Source organism: Vombatus ursinus, unplaced genomic scaffold, assembly GCF_900497805.2.
Source record: "Vombatus ursinus unplaced genomic scaffold, bare-nosed wombat genome assembly UNPS02005659.1, whole genome shotgun sequence".
In the NCBI taxonomy this organism is placed as follows: Eukaryota; Metazoa; Chordata; class Mammalia; order Diprotodontia; family Vombatidae; genus Vombatus; species Vombatus ursinus.
The window spans coordinates 18,353,569-18,360,365 of NW_020945437.1; the positions used below are offsets into that span (position 1 = coordinate 18,353,569).

General features: G+C 41.6%; 1 pseudogene; it reads right to left on the reverse strand.

Annotated features, from left to right (window-relative positions):
• Positions 1–1,947: 1,947 nt before the first annotated feature.
• LOC114032822 lies at positions 1,948–3,217 on the reverse strand (annotated as a pseudogene).
• Positions 3,218–6,797: the final 3,580 nt, after the last annotated feature.

A 6,797-nucleotide genomic window follows, 5' to 3' on the forward strand; every position in this document is an offset into this window, starting at 1 on the left:
CCCACCAAGAAGAAAAAAAAACCTGCCTGTCTTCCCAAATGCATTATTGATTTACGTTGATGGATCATTATCCTCTTAGTCATTCAGGTTCAAGACTAGGGAGTCACAGAATCCCAGAATTTCAGTTCGATGTAGCCTCAGCTGCCATCTAGCCCAATCCATACCTGAACAAGGATCCCTTGACAGCTTACCCAATAAACGGTCATTCAGTTTCTGTTTGACAACCACTAGTGGAGAGCCCACCTCCAACCCATTCTGCTTTTGAATAGCTCTAATTGTTAGGAAGTTCTTGCTCACAGAAAGCCCAAGTTTGTCTTTTTGCAATGTCCATCTTTTGCTCCTAGTCTGCCCTCCTTTCAGGGTCAAGAGAAAGAAGTCAACGGGCAGCTAGGTGGTGCAGTGGATAGTGCACCAGCCCTGGAGTTAGAAGGACCTAAGTTAAAGTATGACCTCAGACATTTACTAGCTATGTGATCCTGAGGCAAGTCACTTAAGCCCTACTGCAGAGAGAGAGAGAGAGGAAGGAAGGAAAAAAGTCTAACATGGCTTCTTGTGGTGACATCTCTTCAAATACTTTAAGACAGCTGTCATATTCCCCCCTTCATTCTTATAATTGCCTTAATTTAGTAGTAACTAGATTACTACAGCTTTTCTATATAGTTCTTAGTACCAAGAAATGATCACAATACTCCAGATATGGTCTGACCAGGACAGAGTACAGCAACACTCTCTTCTTTTTATTCTTGAAAATCATTCCTCTCTTAACACAGTTTAAGATTATAGTAGCTTTCTTCACTGCAGTTGCCTTGTATCGAGCTTGTAGCCCTCCAAGACCCTAAGATCTTTTTTAAACAAACTGCTCTCTAACCACTGCTCCTCAAGCTTCTACTTGTGAAGTGGACTTTCTTTGAACCTAAAAATAATACTTCATATGGATCCCTATTACAATTCATCTTATTGCATGTAGACCAATGCTTTAGTTTAAGATCTTTATTACTATTAATAATAATATCTAGCATTTATATCGAGCTTTAAGGTTTGCAAAAGAACTGTGCACATTATCTCATTTGCTTCTCACAACAACCCTGGAAGGTAGACACTATTATTATCCCCGTTTTGCAGATGAGAAACCTGAGGCAGACAGAAGTTAAGTAATCTGCCGAGGATCACATGGCTAGTAAGTGTCTGAGGTTTGATTTGAACTTAGATCTTCCTTACTGGTATTCTCTCCACTGTCACTTAACTACCTCTCTATCAAATTTTAGTCCATGGGATCCTACATGTCTTTTTTTTAAATCAACCAATTGAAATTTTCTTTCTTAAAATCAGGGTTGCATGTCATATATTATAAACTCTCTCCTCTTCTACCATAAACTCTATTTTAGATCAAGTGGCCCCTTCCTCCCAAGGTTCCCATATTTTCTACCTCAGTTACTCCTTGGGGAAAAAAAAACAGGAAAAGGAGTTCCTACAAATTTTTTTCTATGATACAAATATAGTCTTGATACCTATATCAGAGGGTCAAAACAGAGAAAGAAAATTATAGACCAATATCCCTAATAAACTTTAATGAAAAAAAGATTAAACAAAATATCAACAAAGAGACCATAGCAACATAGCACCATGACCAGGTTGGATTTATATCAGAAATGTGGAGTTGGTTTATTACTAGCCAAACTATCAATAAAATGGACCATATTAATAACAGTAAAAATATGATTACATCAATAGATGCAGAATAAAACTTTTGGACAAGATACAAAACCAATTCCTATTTATTTTTTCCAGTTTCTATTCACAAGGAAAAAAAGTTCTAATCTATCTTAATTTTTTTTAATTCCTGACATTACAGAACTAAACTGAAGTGTAATAATATTCCACTCTTACATTTCAATGACAAAAAAAAAACCAAAAACATAAAAAAATTCATGAGCCCCAAAACAAAAAACAAGACAGGGAGAAGATTATAAAACTAAATATGGTTCTCAGCCTTAAGGGGTGAACAGAGAAAGGAATTAAAACGCTGTAATTTTAAAAATCACGAGTGGATGATAAAATGTAGAAACTGAAAATTTACAAATTATTTAAAACCTGGAATCACTAACTGTTCAGAAACTACACAGATGGCTCATGGGCAGTAAACAGCAGAAGGGGCGTATGGGTGAATCTGCATTGTTCTAGCTGTTCCCCATGCCACTCGTCTCAGAGGAAAGCCTGACATTGATCAGATACTGGGCCAGGCTAATGCTGGCAGCAGATCCAATGATGGTAACCTGCCTATCAGTAGGTCCTTCCACTGGATTGGTAATTTTGATTTCAGCCCCAGATATCTGATGAATCTCATTGATTCTGATGCCAGATTATGCAGCCAATTAAGTCATCTGGAATGGTGAGTTCGTGAGAAGTAGTCTGAGCAAATGCACCCAAACCTGCACCGAATCCTGTGTTGCCATGTGTCATGGGAAAGCGAGACTTGCATTGCCACCTGGTGTAGCTTGGTCCACTCTAGAGGCGGCCCCTCCAGGTCGTGGAGGGACATGGATGGGGTGGTGTGGGGAAAGTTCACACTGTCACTCCCTGTGTTGTACCTGTCCTGACCACCTGCAAAGACGACTAGAGAGCTAGACGTCTTGGGCCAGTACAGGATGGTCACTCCCTTCGGGGGAGCCTCCAACATGACCACAAAGATCTGTTTTACACACCCAATGATAGATTGCGGGATGCCAGCAATAGTGATGGCCCGCCCAGTTGAGTTTGGTAGCATATCCCCTGCCACCTGGACCTGATGAATCCCTGTACTCTTGTTTCCTTGATCTCGCATCCTCCTTTTCCAATGAGAGAGCCACACTGTCTAGCAGGGACCACAAGCCTCAGGGTGATTGGGAGTCTATTGGAAGCTGTCATAGATCTGCTGATGGCCTCTTCCAGTTTGTCAATAATCATATCAAAGGCTTTAAAGATGGCATTGAAAAAATAAATAAATAAAGATGGCATTGGTGGGTCCAACAAGAGTAATTATTTTCTCAGGACAATTCCCTTTTGAGATGTGGATAACACGCACCACTCTTCACACGTTTTCGCGACCGGTTCTCCTTACTTTCCAATAATGTTTCCAACTTCCTTTCCATGCATAAGTAGCCGGATAGTGAGAGTGATATTTATCTACTTCAATCACACCAGTGTCCACGTCGAGCAGTGTTCTGGGGCTTTGGATTTTGTAAAGTGGTCAAGTCTTTGGTCACTGGTGGGAGTGGAAGCCAAAAACTTCGGGCGCTACGGGACTGGAGGGAAAAGGGGAAGCGGGATGGAAAGGGAAGGCAGGAGGCCAGGTGTGAACAATAGGGGTGGGGGGGGAAGGCGAGAGGGCACCCACGGTGGCGGGGGGGGGGGGGAGGGGCAAAGGGGGGCGGGGGGGGGGGGAAGAAAAGGGGGAGAGAGCGAGCCTGGGGCGGGCGGAGGGCGGGAGGGGGCGAGTGCTGCGGCTGCTCCTGCTGTTGCCTCTGCTGGTCTGGGTCCTATTCCTGTTTAAAAAGGAATTCTTAGAAAGTCAATTGACAGTGACTTAAGATAGGCAGAGAGTATCTTTTGGTATTGTCACGCAAAACCTTGCACAAAGTAAACACCGAATAATTTTGAAAATGGAATTGAACTTTCTACCACATCACCCTTCTCAATTATGAATTATGTCTCTCCTTCCCCTCCCCTATCCAGTGACTATCCTCGTGTTTTTCACCTAATAGACTCTTGAAAGATAATTGTTGAATTAAATTGAATTGAATCCACCCTTTGACAATTCGGATCGCTGAACTATGTTCCTTTGCAAACTATCTTCTGAAAAATGGAAATAATAAAGCTGGCAAAGCTCAGTCCTTATTTTTTTTTTCTTAACCATTTGTTATGAAAACCCTTCCCCTTTCCTTATTGTCTAGGGCTCTATTGTATAAATGCCACTGGGAGAAGGAAACCACTGGGGAAAGGAGACATCAGGAAATTGACACTCCATGTACATTTTTAAAGTCGGGAAGTCTTTCAAGAATGAGATTCATTGGCTCAGATACGTAGGCTCTAAAAGCAGGAGCCTTTGAAGACAAACCTCAGTTATGCAAGTCATGTTGTATCATTACTGAGCAGAAATGCCATTTATTTTTTGGCTAGTTAAGATAGAATGGAGACTTCTGCGGAAATTCAGAAAATTGATGGGATATTTATCAATCCAGGTGGACCAGCTTCCTAGAATTACAGAAAGGGAGAGCTGAAAGAGTCCTTACAGCAAAGAACAGAGAATATCTGGAAGGGAAAGGACTTCAAAACACAGAAGAGAAGATTTTTTCAGGACTGCAAGGGACCTTATCATGGCAGAGCTTGAAAAGGATGTTAGAACACAGACCATAGAATGTTAGAGGTGGAAGGGACCTTGGAATATCAGAACTGACACGGAATGTCAGCTAAGAAAGGCCTTAAAACATAGAATGTTAGAACTCCAAGGGAACTTAGAATTCAGGAGCTGGAAGAGATCTTGGATCAGAGAATGTTAAAGATGATGGAGTCCCTCAGAGGCCACCTAGTACTCCCCCTCACTTTACAGAGGAGGTAACAAATCCAAAATTTTAAGGATTTGCTGAAGATAACCCAACTAATTGATGGTAGAAGGTGTGCTAGAGTATAAGCATCTTGAGGGCAGAAAGCATGTTTTTCTAGCCTCAAGGACACTATCAAAGTGAATTATTCATATTACCACAGCTCAAGAAATGTATGTTAAATTAATGGTACCCAAGGTTCCCTGGTTACCAAACTACTGCTTTTTCAGCACTCAGAATTCAGGTCTTGATGGCTTAGAATAGCCATTCATACAGGTTACAAAATGCTTTCCCTGCAACATTGTGGTGCCTGGAATACAAATATTTCTACCCCTGTTTTACAGAAGAGGAAATTGAGAATCAGAGCTGAAGTGACTCAACCATCGTTCTTCAGCTGGTAAGTAATGAATCCGGGACTTACACCCAGGTGTTGTGTCTCCAGGGCTAGTCCTCTTTCCTCTGCATAGGCTGCCATCCTGCTTCTAAATTTTACTGCTTTTGATAGTTAAATCCAATCCAATGAGCATTTAGGTGTGGAGCGTTACACTAAGCAATTGAGAGACAAAGACAAAACCAAAACCAGTCCTCCCTTCAAGGAGCTTACATTCTGTTGGGGTGGGGGCCTATGCATGTCAACAGATAAGAGTGCCCAAAATAATTTGAGAAGGAAGAGAGCACTAACCCTAGAAGGAAACAGGAAAGGTTTCCTGCAGAAGGCAGCTCATGTACTGAACCTTGAAGGAAACCAAAGGTTCTAAGAATCAGAAATAAGGAGAGAGTGCATCTCAAGCTTAGAGTCATGGAGGCCTGTTCAAAGGGTAAGAATTAGAAGGCCAAGTTTGGAGAATGGCAAATAGGTCAGTTTGCAACATGAAATACATGAATTGTAGAAACGTAAAATATGCCTGGAAAAAAAGGTTAAAACCAGATTATGAAAGGCACAAAAAACCAAGCTGAAGGGCTTGTATTTTGTCCTAGAGGCAATAGGCAACCAGCCTCTACTCTGCTCCAATCCATCCTCTTTATAGCTGCCATAATGATGTTCTTAAAGCATATGACATTATCCTGCTGAAGAAGCTTCAGATGCTTCTATTGCTCTAGGATAAAATACAACCCCTTCCTCAAACCCCATCCTCGCTCCCCCTCCCTTGGCATTTAAACCCCTTCATAATCTGACTCCAATTTATCTTTCTAGGCTAATTACAACTCCCCTCACCCATTCTACAATCAAGCCAAACTGGCCTACTTGTGGTTCCCCATGCTCAGTTGTTTTTTCAGTCATGTCCAACTCTTCATGACTCGCTTTGGGGTTTCCTTAGTAAAGACACTGAAGTGGTTTGCCATTCCCTTCTCCAGCTCATATTACAGATGAGGAAACTGAGATAAACATGTGACATGCCCAGGGTCACACAATTAGTAAGTGTCTGAAGCTGGATTTGAACTCATGTCTTCCTGTCTCCAGGCCTGGTGCTCTATCCACTGGGCCACCTAGCTGCCCCATACATAACATTATATTTACATTTCTTAGCTTTTGCATAAACTATCCTTGGTTACCAGAATATTCTCCCTCTTCATTTTAGCCTCTTAGAAACTTTAGGTCACTCCAAGGCTCAGACTGAGTTCTAGTTCGTTCAAAAGGTCTTTCCTGATTCCCCTAAATAACAACTCCTTTCACCGACTTCCAAAATTACTTTGTATTTATTTTTCACCTTTTTTTATTTAGGTGTCTTAGTACATATTTCTCTCCTGCATCCCAGGAGAATGTAAGGCCTTTGAGGTTAGGGGCTATTTTATTTTTGTCCCTGTATTCCTAGTGCCTAGCACAATACCCAGCACACAGTGCTTAATATATGATTGTTGAATTGGTCTGAGCCCCTAAAAGTTCTTGACCAGAATAGTGTCATGGTCAGAACTGTGTTTTGGGAATATTAATTTGGCAGCTTTATGGAGGATGAACTGGAAAGGGAAGAGAGTTAGGAAGGAAAGAAACAAACATTTACTAAACCATTCTAATGTACCTGCCAGGCACAGTGGTAAATTCTGGGAAGAAAGTCCCTGCCCTCAAGGAGCTTACATTCCATTCCAGCACACAAAAGGGAACCGAAAAGAGAAGAGGAGACCAGCAGGAATGACTGTAGAGAGAAGGGAGAAGAAAGACTCACAGATGGCTCCAAGGTTGCAACCTGAATGATGAACTACCATATTGATCTTAATATAGAC